The sequence below is a fragment of the Cavia porcellus genome, unplaced genomic scaffold, assembly GCF_034190915.1.
Source record: "Cavia porcellus strain 051 isolate PalLab524CR breed Dunkin Hartley unplaced genomic scaffold, mCavPor4.1 scaffold_17, whole genome shotgun sequence".
NCBI classification, from domain to species: Eukaryota; Metazoa; Chordata; class Mammalia; order Rodentia; family Caviidae; genus Cavia; species Cavia porcellus.
Window position 1 is genome coordinate 39,267,008 of NW_026947500.1, and position 18,078 is coordinate 39,285,085.

Genomic DNA, 18,078 nt, shown 5'->3' on the forward strand with positions numbered 1-18,078 from the left:
ATCTGAAGTTTAAATAAAGTTATTAAGAATTTCACAAAGGAACATAAATATGTTACTATATTGTAATCACAGGTTATAGGTTTTGGATCAAAAAGTTAAATTCATTTCTCTCTTCTCAGCTCTCAACTCTATAGTTTAACAGAAAAAATGTGTGATGAGTCAGCCACTCCCTAGCTGTAAGGCCTTGAATATATCAAATAAATGTTTTTAAGCCTCCATGTTCACATCTAGAGAAACTGATCAATAGTCATATTTGCCATTCGGGATGGTTTTAAGGAACAACACTGCAAAATGCAATTACAAGTGCTTGAATGGGCTGAGTGTGGTGGCACACACCTGTAATCTCAGCACTCAGGAAGCTGAAACAGAAAGATCAATATGAGCTCAAGGCTAGTCTGAAATACATAGTGAGACCCTGTCTCAAACACCAAACCAAATCAAACAAAACTGTGTGGAATATCTTATTGAGCTATGTAAGTGTTTATTATCATTCTTTCTATAATAGTGGTAGATCATATTTCAGATTATAAGACATCTCAATTGTGTAATATTTGCAAAAACATTTATAAGCAGATCCAAGTGATATAAAATTGTGTCGCTAATTGTAGTATGTGAGTTACTAAGATATATTTTTACATTTTTTATTCAAAGAACAAAACTAAATAAAACAAAAGGATAGAAATGATATAGAGTTTCAAAAAACTAATAGAGAATTAACACTTTCTAACACAAATCTATGGAAACTTGATAAGAATATCAGATATATTTTAAGAATATTTTGTTTCATAAATATAGTTGTTAGAACATTATTGCAAAATGCATTTAATTCTCCTTATGTCAAATATATTTTTGTCATCATGATATGGTGGTGGCACAAATGAAAATGATTTATCTAACTAAAAACAGTTGGTGTTTTAAAAGTGACTAATTAGATTGAAAATATTTACAGAGTGACTGTGAGCTAAAAAAATAGTGAAATCCCTTCTTCACTATTTTGTGTGACAGTATTAATTGTCATATTATTTATTGAAATATAAAATATGTAATAGAGTAGTTATAAAATCATAAAAATATTAACAAAACTTTTGGTAAGTTAAACCAAAGAATCATGGACTTCCATTTTATTTTGGGTTTATCTTAACATAGAAAATAAATAAATATATGATGAGCTATGGTGAAATGTGAAAAGGAAGAACAAAAATTGACAATTTCTTCAGTACAGAATCATATTACATTTGGGAAGAACCTGGAAAATAAACCCCAAATATGATTGTCTTAAGATTGTAGTGACTGGAGCTGGGGATTTAGCTCAGCGGCATAAGCACCTGCCTTGCAAGCAGGCAGTCATGAGTTCGATCCCTGGTAGCGATAAAAAAACAAAAAAGACAAAAAAAAAAGTATATATATATATATATATATATATATATATATATATACATACATATAAAAGATTGTAGTGACTATGACATTTAAATATTTCTTTTAAATTGGCAACAAGTGTTACAGTTTTATACCTTTTTGAATAAAACAAAAAATATAGTTTTGAAATTAGATCTAGAGAACTAATTCAGTCATGACACTACAAAGCCTTCATCTATTTCAATGCCATCCAGTCCTCCGGGGCCTTCTCTCCTGGTTCCATCATTTCCCTCTTCTCACAAAAATAACATTGTGTTCTTTTCATTTAGAAAATCAGTGCCACTTGACTGGTATTATTTGTACTTCCTGCCAACAAATCCTCACCTAGCCATAACATTACCCATTTTTTTTTTTTTTTTTTTTTTTTTTTTTTTTTTTTGTCTTTTTCCTTTTTATCGGTACCGGGGATCGAACTCACGACTGCCTGCTTGCAAGGCAGGCGCTTATGCCGCTGAGCTAAACCCCCAGCCCCAACATTACCCATTTTTAAATGTCTTAAATCTCCTCTTAGATTAAAGAATGAATTTATCTGAAGTATCAGTGACCCAACTCAAATTTGAACAAAGTAAAAACAAAAATATATTGATAGATTTATTTAAACATCTCAGGATTGAACTGACTTTCAACACAGAATTATTCAACAATATCATTAGGATTCTGCCTCACATATTGATTTGACTTATTGGCCTATTTCTCAGACTCACTACATATTATATATGTGCATAAGCAATATATTCTTTTCTTTATCATATTGTTAAATAAGGGTTCCACTCCTATATAAGACCAAAGATCACAGATTTAAAGTGGAGAGTATTTTAGTCACTTTCTTCTGTGGGAGACGAGTGAGTCCCCTTCAACGCAGAACAACTGCTGCAATTTTGATTATATGGAGACTTATTTCCTTATACTGATACGTACAGAGCTGGCTATGTTTTTTCCTTCTCTCTTCAATTGGCTCTAAGCATTGCAAATAAGGCTAGCTGAGGTACTGGTATGTAATCTCTAATGTCATCAGACAGTCTCCTGTTTCCTCTCATGGTGTGCTCTCTGTAAAAGATATGAGCACAGTGGGATGGTAGAGCCATCACTCCAGGAATGTCAACTGTGCATAAGCCTCAAGGTAAAGAAGCTATGCAGCACACTAAAATTTACATATCAGAAATCAAAGTCACAGGCCTCTAAAACACTTCAGTTGCTACCTTAATTGAATTATGCAAACTTATCCTTCTGCATATCCTTATCTCTGCATTTTGCAGAGATGCTTTTCTCCCTACCTGGTTAGACAGCTCAAGTTACTCATGTAATTCCTGCCAGCCTCACTGTCACTTATCCTGAAGCCACCTCCTTCTTTACAAGATAATAAATTCTGAGGAGTCCTAGGATCAGGGCCTTTGTCCACTCATCCTCATGGGGATTGGATTTAGGACCCCCTTGGCTGCCCTTAACTTGAATATATCTTGGTGTCTTTGCTCTCATTGTGGGTTGCATTGAAAGTGACAGTTTGGAATTAACCTTCTGAGATTCCAATAATGTCTCAATGGGATTAAAAATATAACATTTTAGATTATAAGGAAGACTAGATAAAGGAATAAAATACTTAGATTATTGTATGCAATATCTGGGGTTACAATAGATACAAGTTAAAGAGGGAGAGATTTATTTTTGGATCACAGTTTGTAGAGATCTCAGTCCATAGTCAGCTGGTTCCAAAGAAGGGCAGCATAGTAGAGGGGCATGGTGGAGGAGTAACAGTCCATGGAATGGCAGGCAGGATGCATCAAGCCCCACTGGGAGGAGAGATATTTTCTTTCCAGGCCATACTCACAGTGACCCACATTTTCCCATCAGCTCCTAACACTCTAACACTGCACGCAGCTATAAATGCATCAGTAGAATAATCCAGTGTTATACACCCATGATCTGGTCACCTCTGTAAAGTTCTACTGATGAACACATGATATTTTGTTTGAGGGGACTAGATACAAACAATAAGAGAGACTGCAAAAATTGTGAAAGATGATGATACTAAAGGAATTAAGGCATTCCAAAGATATCTGAGTAGGTATCTCATTTTCATCCAATAATCACTCAGTATAAAATAAATGAATTCCTCAAGCATGAGCTGCAGATTTAAGTCATGTTAGGAGCCCGTAAATACAAACAATCCATTTTTCATAAATTTGAGGGACATTTTTTAAAGATTTTCTTAATTTGTTAAGTTTAGAAAGATAAGGTTTGTCTATTCATGCTCTCCCTTATATTTCTTTCTTATTCCTCTCTTTATTAATGTATATTGATCTAATAGTCTTAATAGTTTTCAGTAGCTAATGTTCATAATTCAAATTATGATATGTGATTTAGCTACTCTCTTCATTCATGCATAATTTATTTTTCCTTCCATAAAAATATAGATGTAAGTGTCTTTAAACAGAAATCATTATACAGCAGCATTCTTATACCTATAGATTAGATTTTCCAAGTGAACACTGTTGGAAATATTATTTGAGCAATATTCTCACTAATATCATGTATATTTTGAGTGTGCAGTCTTCCTACAGATATGGTACTTACTCCTTAATAAGACACTGCTATTTTTAAACTTCTAAGAATTTTATTTCCATGGCTGATTCTCCCTCTTAAAAAATATTCAAAGATAATTGGATGATTGGAGTGTTTTGGCAAAAGTTTCAAACTTCTTTGTTTATTGTTGGGCAAGGGCATTAACTCTTTTCCTTTTGTTATTGTGTTACAGATTCTTGTCAATTTCTCATTTTGGACAGTAAAAAAATGAGTGCTTGTGGTTCTTCAGTAAATTATCATGTTTTCTCAGGATAATTCATTTTAAAACCAGTGATTAGTACACCACTTACCTATTTAATAGGATATTTCCTTGTCCCCATATCTGCGGAATTCTCAAGTGTAAATCTCACACTTATCCAGATCCTTATTTCTATCTGATGCCTGATGTTGCTGTCTTGAGTGCTTTTTTGTCCCATAGTACTTATGATAGTAAGCATTTTCAACAGTGTACTTTCTCCTCTCAAAATAGTCATCTGAGGCACATAATCTCACAATTCTGATTTTAAATGTATAGAAATCAACACAGTTAATTTATTTACACCATGTCAGTTAGTACTCGTGATTTCTAGGGTTTACTAATTCCAGTAGGTAACTGAATTTGACATCATTAAATTTGATACAATTTTATATTATTTGCTATAGAAAAGGCAACTGAGGCTTTGAATTTTTACAAGTAATCCATGGTCTTTTGATAAACTGGTGTTGAGATGGATTTTTGGAGAGATCATTTATTATGTGCCAGTATCTCACAGTTTGTTCAATGCATAGTCATTGACTCTAGTGTTACTATATATAGAGCTTTGTATTGTCTGGATTGTTAACTATTGGGGGAGACAATGTACAGCTGTCCAGATTCCAGAGGAATCATAAAAGGTTTACTAGTAGCTGTACACACTCTGGCATATAATGAAGGTCAGTAAGCATTTTCAGTTTCTATTAATTGACACTGAGCTAAAGTGCCTTATTATACTTCTAATAGAGAAAAACTTCATATTCAGAATAAAGAGTTATTTCTGCTTACTGGAAATCACAACTTTTCTGAAATCTATTCTAATCCTTGTTTTAAAAACACAAAGTTTTTCTTGACATTTAAGCTTTAGTAGAATGCCCACAGCTTGGTCTTTCAGGGCCCTGTGGCCAACTATTTTTAGTTGCTGCCCACAAATTAGTGTTTGCAGTATATCTTGAGAAAAATATGAATCTGAGGTTACTGAATCCCCAAAAGTCTTTTATCTGATTCTAATATCTAGGCATAATATCCCCCCTCCTTAAAAAATCACATTGGAGAAATACCTAACCATTACTTGGGAATCATGACTGTCCCCAGGGTTGGCAGGGACTTGAAACATGAAGTTAATCCTTATACTCATTTTCAAAGCATCTCCATGTCAGAAATTGTTGTGTTTTCTTTATTTCCAATATACTGACCATTCAATAGATAGATATCATTCCATTCACTCTGTGGCAGCTGCAATGAGATTGACATTTTAATTCACACATTTTAAAAAGAAAAGAACAAACATCAAAGTCTTGTCTCCAAATCCTCACTTCTGCTAGTAATGAATTAAGGAATATTAGCTCCTACAACCAGGACACAAATGGATCCCAGAGGAATAAGCAACACTGAGGTATAAGGACATGAATGGTACCAAAAAAAGAAAGAAAATAGAAAGCTACACACCTACAAAACTGCAAAGGAAATGGTACAGGGAAGACCTGTGTTTGCTTTAATAATTTGGTTAGCCTGCTTTGTTAATCAGTTTTCCATCACCATAAGAAAATACATAAGATAATCAACTAGCAAAGGGAAATTATTGATTTTGTTTCACAGTTTTAAAGCTTCCAGCCTACAATCAGTGAGCTCTATTATTTTGCATCTGTGGTGAAGCAGTCTGTTATATAGGGAGTATGAGAGAGAGCAAACACACTCACTTCATGTCCAGTAAGTAAAAGACAGTGAGGAGTGGGTCTGGGTCACAAAATTATATGTAATGTCATGCTGTGAGTCATGTAAAGACCTCCTCAAAGATCAGTGGTTCTACTGCATCACAATAGCACATGGACATATGGGAATATTCAAGATTCAACTTAAACTTACTTACTTTCTTGTTGCTGAAACAAAATACCCAACATCCACAAATTAAAGGAGGAAAGGGTTATTTTTAGCTCACAATAAGTTTTAGTCCATAGTAGGCTAGCTCAAGACAGGGTGGAGGGACAAAGGGGCATAGCAGAAGAGAAACAGTGCATGGCATGGCAACAGGAAGTAAGCAGTAGCCAAGCTGGCTGGCCTTTCTCTTTTCTTTCTTTCTTTCTTGTTCCATTTAGGCTATAAACCTATTGGGTTGGTGTCATCTACACCCAGATGGGCCTTGACATTATCCATACTCAAAGCCATGCTAAATCAGTCAGTGGATTAAAACCATTACCATACCCCATAATTCACTATCAACCCCATGATCCAATCACGACCCAAAGCCCCATCAATGAGCACATGAAGCTTTGTGGGGAAAAATACAAGCTATAACAGTGATGTCAAAGTTAGTTTATGTTTGTGGGACCACTTCTATACAGAAAGAACAAATGTTACTTATCAATATGCTATAAATTTTCTTTAAGTATATATCTATCTATATATATGTATGTGTGTGTATGTGTGTATTCATAAATAGTTGCTACTGTTTAAATGTGTGTTATATTTTAGCTCTGTGGTAAATTTTTAGGGAATAATATTTCATTTGATGACCAAAAGTAAAAGAGTGGTAAATGTATTCATTGTAACCATATTAAAGAAAGAAAGATTAAGAGAATTTCTTAATTCTCAAAGTTTGTAAATGGTAGTAACAAAACCTGACTGATTCTAAGTTTCAACCTCAGTATTTACTCAATACAATTATATTTAATTTTTTAGAGATTAATGACATATAGGTGACCACACTGCCCAGCAACCCCCAAACAGCTGACAGGAGCATGAATGCAGTCCCAGGAGCCAAACGTGTGCTAATTGATTCCCAGCACAAATGGGAAGCTTTGGAAAATTCCTCCCAGCTGGTAAGACTATATGCAGTGTCCCAAATCACTGGAGGAGGCATGGGAGTTCCCCAAGGGCCTAACTGGGATATGCCCATTGACCTCCAAGCAGCTAGCAGGGGTCTGCATTCAGTTCCAGGAGCCAAAAACGGGCCAGGTGATTCCCAGCACACAAGGGAAGCTTTGAAACTTTGCTCAAAATCTGGAAATATAAGAAAATGACAAACCAAAAGAGCAAAATGCTATCTCAAACTTCTAGCCCAACCCTACCAAGCCTTGGAGACATGAACATAGAAGAAACTGTAAGCCATACACCTAAAATTCCTGAAATGATAACACCTGAAGGAAGGGAACAACTCCAGGAAGCTATAAAAGAATGTAGATTGGAAATAATCTCCCAGGTAAAAACAATAAATGATAAATGTAATGAAATAAATAATGAACACATCTAAAGAAAAGATACATAAAAAATTAGAGGAACAATGCCAAAAGATGGAAATCCTGAATGAACAATATAAGAAACAAACAGAATGCATGAAGCAGATGCAAAGAGATATACAGGAAATCAGTTTTGCCATAGAAAGTTGGCAAAACTGCCTCAATGAAAATGAAATAGAATTTCAGACCTCAAATGCAAGATTGCAACTAGTGAATAGGAAAGGAAAGATCTTTTAAAAATAATAAGGAATCAGGAAATAATTCAACAGCTGCAAGATGATGCAAAGAAAAACAACATAAGATTGATAAGTATAAACAAAAAAGAAGGTGACACCACAAATGATATCAAGAAGCTATTTACAGGGGTAAGCACTGAACGTTTCCCAAGCATGAGAACAGAAACTGACTTACAGATCAGTGAAACATATAGAATTCCAAATAGTCATAACCAAAATTAAACTACACACAGACATATAATAATCAATATCCCAGAAATTCAACGTAAGAAAAGAATGTTAAAAGCTGCTACAGTAGAAACAGATCACGTATCAAGGAAAACCTGTCAGAATCACACCAGACTTCTCTACACAAACAATGAAGTAAAGAAGGGCATGATGTAGAAAGAAATCTCCAGCATAGTGAAAAGAAAACCCAAAAACTAGGAAAAAATCTTAATGAACTATCCCTCAGACAAAGGACTTCTGTCTAAAACATATAAAGAATTTTTAAAAATCGGACCCCCAAAATTCAAAGATCCAATCCAAAAATAGCATCTGTGATGAATATACAATTCTCAGAAGAAGAAATACAAATGACAAATAAATACATAAAAAAATGTTCAGCATCATTACTCATTAGAGAAATGCAAATTAAAACCATACTGAGATTACATCTCACTCCTGAAAGAATGGCCAGGATCAAGAAAACCAACAACAACAAATGCTGGAGAGGCTGTGGGGGAAAAGGAAATATCCTGCACTGTTGGTGGGAGTGTAGACTGGTACAGCCATTGTGGTCAGTCTGAAGATTTCTCAAAAAGCTGGAATTGGAATCCCATTTGTTCTAGCTATTCCCACTTCTAGGTGTATTCCCAGAAGAACTGAAAGCATCATACCACAGTGATACACGTGCACCGACATTTATAACAGCACAATTTGTAATAGCCAGATCTTGGAAACAACCAAAGTGTCCAGCAACTGAGGAATGGATAAAAAAGTTGTGGTATTTTTACACAATGGAATACTACTCAGCTATAAAGAAGGATCACATTGAGATATTTATAAATAAATGGGCACAGTTTGAGACCATACTCATAAGTGAAATAAATCAAACTCACATGTGTAAATACCGAATAGCTTCCCTAGTGTAAGAAATGATAACAATACATAAAAGTATGTGGTAATCATGATTCCCCATTATATTACATTGAAGGCTTATAATGTTCTCATTCATTAATTGGAATGGTTTTATTCCAGGTTGTTTGATTCTATTGTCTGTGATGGTATGAACAGCTATTCTGAAGAAAACAAGACATCATAATAGCTAGTGCTGATCTAATATCATCTGGTTTTGAAGTCCCATCAAGCTTTTGTTCTTCTGTCTCCATCAGTCTTATCACGTTGTATCTTATTGGATTTTATTATATGTGATAAGTACAAGCAAAAACTTTTATAGACAAGGAGATAATATAGAAACCATTGTTTGTTTTCTGTTGGTTCTAAATATTCTGTAATACTATCATTCTCTTGAATGGTTTTACATTTTCTTGAAATGTTTGATGCTATTGTATATGAAGTTATACTCAAATATTTCAAGGAAAGAGACACTATGGTAACTACTGTTATGTCAGGTTATCTTGTGGTGAAACACTATGTTGCTTAAATTGTTCTGTTCTGACCTGTGCTATTGTGTTGTTATGTCCTCTTTTATCTCAATCTCCTTTTTTTAAAATTATTTTTTATTTTTTAATTAAGGGAAAAATAAAAAAGAGCAGGATGTATTATAGTAACCATTTTGATGTCCTATTAACTTGATTTGAAACCATGTATTGCTCTCACTATCTTGTACTGACTGATTTTACTCTTCTTTTTTGTTTGATAGTATCAAGTTTGAGGGTATAGGCAACTACTTTGAAGGCAGTAATATTCACTATGATGCCCACTCTGGTTTGACTATTATCTTCTTTTGAAATCCTGTAAGGTCTCCAATGTTTAGGTTTTATTGGTTTTGTTCTGCACTGTTTTGTTCAATTTTATTATAAGTGATGATATAGGCAATTCTTTTTAAGAAACCAAGAGGCATTATTGTAACCAATGTTGATCACCTTGTATTCTGTTTTTACATCATGTACTATGTCCATCCTTTTGATTTGACTGACTTTGTTTTGTTTTGTCACATTTGGTTTTACTCTATTCCAAAAAAAGTAATAAGATCTGTGGGAGTAATAAAACACAAAATGTGCAATTGTTATTGTAAAAAAGAGAGGAAAAGAAAGTGCTCTAAAGGATATAGCTGCATGTATATTTAAGTTTATAAGATAGATAACCATATTACTAAGTTTTTGTCGGATCATTGAACTGTTTGCAGTCTCACTGTTTGAATGTCCACTTTGTATGCTTCAATTTTGTAACTTGAACAACTGTTTCTAAGATGACAATATGTAATCTACTAACTAGTGATTTCTTACTGTTTATTTTATTGAAATTCTGTATTACTTGTAGCCTTTTTTTTTCTTTTTCTCTTTTAAATAAAATTTTTAAAAAAAGAAGATCATGGTGATGTATTTCCGATTGTAAAGGAAAAAAACTTCCAAGCTAGAGTGATGTACCCTGAAAAACTGTCCTTCAAAATGGGTGGAGAAATAAGATACTACCATGACAAAGAACAGCTGAAGAACTTCATGATCACCAAACCAAACCTGCAAAAAATACTTAAAGACACCCTAGATAGAAATAGGAAAAAAAAACACTAAGCACGGAAACAATTGCAAGAATCAAAAGGTAAAGAATCAACAGCAGAAAGGTAACACGTCAAAAGCAAATTAATATATATCAGCTATAACCATAATGTAAATGGCCTCAATTCACCAGTTAAAAAAAATAGACTGGCAGAATGGATCAAGAAACAATATCAGAGACATTTTGGCAGCCATTGTTGATTTCCCTATTGTGTGGTTTTGAAGACCTAAAATGCCTTTATCATTCTATTCTGATCAGTTTAATACTATTTTGTTTTGTATAAATTCATTATGTGTGAAGATATGGACACCTACTTAGAAGAAAACAAGAGACAATATGATAGCCAGTGATGATCTCTTGCTTTGAAATCTGTGTTACTTATATTATTTTCTTCCCTTTAAAATAAAATTTAAAAAATAATATATAGATCATTTTATAAACAAGATTTTATTCTCAGATTTTCATTTCATAAAAATCCAAATAGGGACAACTAAGGAAGATTTTAGGGACAAATGACTATCTCAAACTTGAATTCCTTCTTTTTGTAGCTTGGTATCTTTTGGATATCAGAATTGAAGAATATCAAAGAGAAATTAAAAGTCTTGTCCTCTGTCTAATGAAAATTAATCCAATGAGAAAATGCAGCAAAAAGTTATTGTTTATCATCAAGGCAAGAACAAAGAGGTTTTCCAGTGTTTTTTTTTTTTGAAGGAAAATTACTTTGAGATATATATATATATATATATATATATATATATATATATGTATTCTGATATATTTTGATCTGATTATATATATATATATATATATATATATATATATTCTAAAGAAAGCCATAAAATGTGGAAAAAATCATTTATTTTGAAATAGGCCAAAATATCCTAAAGTCAGTTAATAGACTTTGAGAATATCATAATTTTTTGTCTTTGATACTATCTGAGGAATTAAATTGGCCTAACCATATAAAAAGTTATCATTTAAGTATTATTTAATTGTATAAATTGTGACAATGTACATTGATAAATGTTGGACAGAAATTGAATGGAAAAGATTGTGGAAAAAAAAATTTCCACAATCACAGGGTATAGTGATCCCTTTTACAAATGTGAACTGTTAAACATAAAAAGGGGACACAACATCCTGAATTTGATTCCCAGTACCAAAAAAAAAAAGAAGAACCATTTCCCTATGCCCATATTTATTAATACTTCAGATGCATCAATTCAAAAGGACCAATATGTTATATACACACAAAGGAATATTATCCAGCCCCACAAAATGAAATTTCATAATTTTCAAAAAAATATGGGTGGATCTGGAGATCAATACTTTGAGCAAACTAAGCCAGAATAAAAGTACAAGTATTCATGTTCTCTCTAATATATGGAGTCTTTAAAAAATGACAAATGTCAAATACTTTTATTAGACAAGAAGAAGGGCCAAGAGGAAGAATAAGAGTGGTAACAGTGGATAATAAGAGGCACAAACATGATCAAAATACATTGTTCACATAAATGGGCAGTGATGAGAGGAAAAGATTAAGGTATGATACATGTACATACAGATGTGACACAATAAAACTCATCAATCTGTATTATCAATGTTGATTAATAAAAACTGTGCAGCAAAATGTTAGATATTTTGGAGTTCAGCTAAAGAGAATGTGTCTGTTGAAAACAAATTTTATTCATGGATCCACAGAATAGGACAGATGATCTGATGACAAATGTCCAGCCAAGACATACAGTACATTTTCTATATGACACAATTGATAATGATGACTTCTCCAACAGTGTCACCAGACAAATGCTTTTCTTTCTGCATCTTTCTGATTCTGGCCATGAGTTCAAGGCACAATACCTGCACTGTATTAGAAGACATGCCTGATGTCATCACCTGCCCATTTGTCTCTTTCAATGGACAAGGTAATACTCTCAATGTGGCAATCTACTCTCTCAAATCTAGTCTCTATTAAAATAATTTCTTACTTTTCACTCAAACCGCACTCTCTGTACCACTTTTTTTTCCTTTTCTCTTACAATATTTAGAATACAGTGCATTCTTTTCCAACTAGTTATGCTAAGTGTTTCAATAACCTCAAAATGTCACTGAGATCATCACTTTGCTGCTCCCATGTCACCTGTGTATATTTATCTTAATGTTTGACTAGAAAAAGCAAACAGAAAAACCTTCCTCACTCAGTCACCATCAGAGAGCTCCCTTCTGAGGCTGTCAAACCCTATTAAAATAACAGTCCTGTTTAGCTGTAGCCTGGTCACATCAGAAGGGTCATCTTTCACCTTATATTTCTTCATGAATTCAGTAACAATGCAGATGGATAATTTGTTGGATAATGGATAATTTGTTGGATAAAAAAAGGCTGGAAGGAGCAAGTGGAGGAATGTAAACCAGAAGTAAATATAAAATATGAAAAACAGTATTTCATTACTACTGTGTGAAAAAGACTCAGAATCATCAGTGAGCAGCTAACAGGATGTTCGTGTTTATGGCATGTGGTGCATTCTGCCATGTCACGTGCAATGCTGTGATGAATGATGAATTCCCAGATGCATGTATCCTACCAAACTTCTCATCCTGTCATCTGTGCTTCTCCTGGTGGGGCCTGAATACAGAGCAGTCAGCCAGGAGGAAATGGTTCCAAATATTGAGACTTTGCACTGGGAAATTTCTCTGTGAACTTAGAAAAACCTTTTGTCCCTTGAATGTGAAAGTTTTTTAAAAATTTGATATTGTATACATTGCAAGACTTTGTTCTACTAATTCATTCTTATAATATTTTATAAACAACTGGTCCGAGAAAAAATGGGAGGAAAACTTTCAAGCAGTAAGAAAACACTGCTAAGAATACAGAACACTTCCTGAGCTGCTCTGTATTTCCCTACTGTATCATGAAATATAATAAAATCTGTTTTTGAAAACTTATTGTGTTCCATTCAGATTTGATAGTATCCATGTGTATAAAATATTCACTTTATATCTTATATAATTCAAGACAAGAAGACAAGAGAGATGGCTAGAAAGCCAGTCTTAGACCATATTTATGCTTTGTCATTCAATATCTTAACATCCTTAAGTTAAATTAGTTCTGCTCTCCTGCAGTGCAGGCATCACCTGGCATTGGTGGGAAATGCAGAATCGCAGAGCTATTGAAACAGTATCAGCTCAGCAAGGGAATCAACTGATTTGCATGCACAGTAAAGTTTGAGATGCATTAGCTCAGATGATTGCAGGGCTGTCCCAATGCAAGAAACTTCACAGAACTCTCAGAGTGACAGTAACAACAAAAATGTTACTGCAACATACAGTGCATTTCATTAGACAGGACTTCAGCCCACAATGGAAAGTGCCAGCATCCACCTAAAGGCCTAACTTCAATTCATTTTGATTCTAAACTTATTCTCGGCATCCTTTCTCTACTTATGTGGCAGAACTCCTTGACAAGAACAAGAGGAAATCTTCTTGCCTGCCTGGAATTCAGATTGGAAAAGATTCAAATGTAAATTACCCTGCTCTCTTTCAATTCAGTATAGGCAAATTCAGTTATCCCGTATTAACCCCTATCTAAGGTAAATAGCAATCTTGCCCATAGGATATCTGTGGTCAGCCTGTTTATTAGACAGTGATGAAGGACAGGCCAGGGACTAAGAAACAGTGGGCTGAGCATGGGTTGAAAAGTCCATAGTTCCAAATATCAGCTGAAGAATATCTTAAAATAAAAAAGGCTTTGTTATTGACACACTATGCCAATTTAAGAAGTTTAGAAGTTTAATTAACAGACTCAATGAAGAGCCAGGATCCTTTGTAAATATCCTCAACCTGTGCAAGAGGAGGGCACAGAGGTGATGTAAGTGCTACACCTATCCTGCAGTGTGGGAGTAGCCTGCTTACAATATAAGGCAGAAGAGGTTTGTTCTCCCCTCTTTTTCTCTGGCTGCTGCCTTGAAGTGTTACCCTGGGTGCCATGCCACGTCTGCCTCGGAGTCAGCTGGTTATACACTGAAACTTCTACAAAGTGTAAGCTATATAAACCTTTGCTTCCTTCATTTTGGATGTCGGGTATTTAGTCTGAGCAACAAGAGAAAAGTAATCAAGACAGGCTTGTTTATTAATTCTTTTCACACCTCAAAGATTATAAGCTCATGAAAGATCTTGCTAAATATTTTTCTAACAGTCACTGTATTACCTTAGTGATAACCACTATTAATCATCTCTTCTATGCTAATTCTTCCTTTAATATGTTTCTGTTCTGGCAATTGCCACAACTTTCAGAAAAACCACATAACAGGAAAAACATATGGTAAACTCTAGAGTGAGAAAACCTTGAGTTACATTTTCCATTCTGTTATTTACACATTGTGTAACAATGAGCAATTTGTCCAACCTCTATAAAGCCCTGTAACTGTATGAATATCATGTGATAGCTTAGGTAGTTACGCATAATTTAAAAATATCGGTGACCCAAGATATTTGATAAATGATATCTGTAACAATTATGAAATTATTGTATATGTACATGGATATAGTGCATCATTGTTTGTTTATAATTAATATATCTGTTTATTTGTGTTTATACATCCTAAGCTACAAATACTGAACTTTGGACTAAACATTTTGTCTTTAAATTGCATTGTTCAGTGCCCAGAATGATTGCTGAATGGAAATGGGATAAACAAATGAATGGATGAGTGGATGGCGGGACTGAAGGAATAAACATAATTGAATTGCATTGATAGAACGTACTGCATTCAGTATTATCGATTAGTTCTGGAGGTTACTGATCATCATAACTGCTATTTTTCCTGTAACTGTATTTGACTAAACAGCATTTTTCAGTTCCAATTTAAATGTCAGATTTTTTTTTAATTTTATTTAAGAGGAAAAAGAAAAAAATACAAAACAAAACAAAACGGTGTAAGGTTACACATAATACAGAACTACAAAAAAAAAAAAAACATAACACTAAGAAATCACCTGTTAATAGATTACATATTATCATCTTGGAAATAGTTGCTCAAATCACAGTATCAAAGAATATAAAGTAGACATTCAAACAGAGAGACTGCAAACAGCTGTGTTCAATGATCCAAAAACATTAATATAGTCAGCTATTTAACACCCCTAAACACACTTGCTATTATATCCGTTAGAGCTCTTTTTTTTTCCTCCCTCTCTTTTTTACAACAAAATTTACACATTTTGGATTTTAGTACTCCTTAGTTCTTATTACTTTTTTGGGGGGGAGAATAAAGACACATATGGCAAAACAAAGCTGTCAGTCAAAACCAAGGATAGATATAGCACATGGTGTAGAACAGAGTACAAGGTTATTGACAATGGTTATCAACGTTGTCTCTTGTTTCCTTAAAAAGATTTGTCTATCTCATTAGATACTATAAAGTTGGACAAAACAGTAGAGAAGAAGACCAATAAAACTTAGGCATTGTAAACATTACAGGACTTCCAAAGGAGACAATAGTCAAACCAGAATAGGCATCTTAGTGAATCTTATTGCCTTCAAAGTAGTTGCCTATACCCTCAAACTTGATACTATCGCACAGAATGGAACAGAGTCTAATCAGTCAAAACAAGATCGTGGGAGTATTACAGGACTTCAAAGCAAGTTAATAGGAAATCAAAAAGAGTTACTATTATATATCCTAATTTTTTTAAAATTTTCCCCTTAATTAAAATAAACATAAGAAATAACTAAATAATTTTTTTAAAGAATAGTAGTTACCATAGTGTCTGTCTTTTTCCTTGAAATATTTGGATAAAACTTCATATACTATAGCTTCAAATATTTCCATATCAAGAAGCCCAGAATAAAGCCTTTCTAATTAATAAGTGAAAATTTTATAAGGCTTCAAGGCCATATAATGGGGAATCATGATTACCACATATTTTTATATATTTGAATCATTACTTACATTAGGGAAACTATTCGGTATTCATACATGTGAGATTGATTTATTTCACTTATGAGTATGGTCTCAAGCTGTGCCCATTTATTGATAAATATCTCAATGTGATCCTTCTTTATAGCTGAATAATACTCCATTGTATAGAAATACCACAACTTTTTTATCCATTCCTCAGTTGATGGACACTTGGGTTGTTTCCAAGATCTGGCGATTACAAATTGTGCTGCTATAAACATAGGTGCACATATATCACTGTGGTATGATGCTTTCAGTTCTTCTGGGAATATGCCTAGAAGTGGAATAGCTGGAATAAATGGGATTTCCAATCCCAACTTTTTGAGAAATCTCCAGACAGACCTCCACAAAGGCTGTACCAGTCTACACTCCCACCAACAGTGCAGGAGGGTTCCTTTTTCCCCACAGCCTCTCCATCATTTGTTGTTGGTTTTCTTAATCCTGGCCATTTTTTCAGGAGTGAGATGGTATCTCAGTGTGGTTTTAATTTGCATTTCTCTAATGACCAATGATGATGAGCATTTTTTCATGTATGTATTTGCCATTTGCATTTCTTCATCTGAGAATTGCGTATTCATCTCAGATGCCCATTTTTGGATTGGGTCTTTGAATTTTGGAGGTCTGAGTTTTTTTAATTCTTTATATGTTTTAGACAAGAGTCCCTTGTCTGAGAGAGAGTTCACTAAAATCTTTTCCCAGTTTGTGGGTTTTCTTTTCACTATGCTGGAGATTTCTTTTGACATACAGAAACTTTTTAATAAGAAGTGGTCCCAGTTATTGATTCTGGGTAGTATTTCCATGTGGTGTGAGTCCTGTATATGAATTCTCTACCTAACCCTATGTCTTCAAGGTTTCAACGCAATTTGTCTTCCAATAGATTTAGTGTTTCTGTTTTAATATTCAGATCTTTGACCCATTTAGATTTTAATTTAGTACATGGTGATAGACATGGGTCTAGCTTTAGTTTTCAGCAAATGGAGAGCCAGTTTTTCCAGCACCATTTATTAAAGAGACTGTCGTTCTTCCAGTGAACCTGTTTGGCTCCTTTATCAAAGATAAGGTGGTTGAGTGTGTTTGTAATTGTGGTTGTATCTTCTAATTTATTCCATTGATCTTCAGCTCTGTTTTGATTCCAATACCATGTTGATTTTACCACTGTTGCTTTGCAGTATAATTTCAAGTCAGGGATTGTGATGCCTCCTGCTTTGTCTTTGCTGCTTAGAATTGTCTTTGCGATTCTAGGTCTCTTCTGGTTCCAGATGAAATTTAGGAGTGATTTCTCTAGATCTATAAGGTATGTTGATGGTATTTCTATTGGGTTTGCATTGAATCTGTATAAGAGTTTTGGGAGAATGGCCATCTTCACAATGTTTGTTCTTCCTATCCATGAGCAAGGGATGTCTTTCCATTTTCTGAGATCATCTTCAATTTCCTTTTTCAGTGCAATATAGTTTTCACTGTATAAGTCTTTCACTTCTTTCGTAAGAGTAATTCCTAAATATTTCATTTTTTTGCTTGCTAATGTGAATAGTCCAGTTTCTCTTATTTCCCTCTCTGTGATTTTGTTGTTTGTGTATAGGAATGCTATTGAATTCTGAGTATTGATTTTGTATCCAGCCACATTACTGAATTTATTTATTGTATCTAAGAGTCTTTCAATGGAGTTTAGGGTGTCTTCTATGTAGAGTATCATGTCA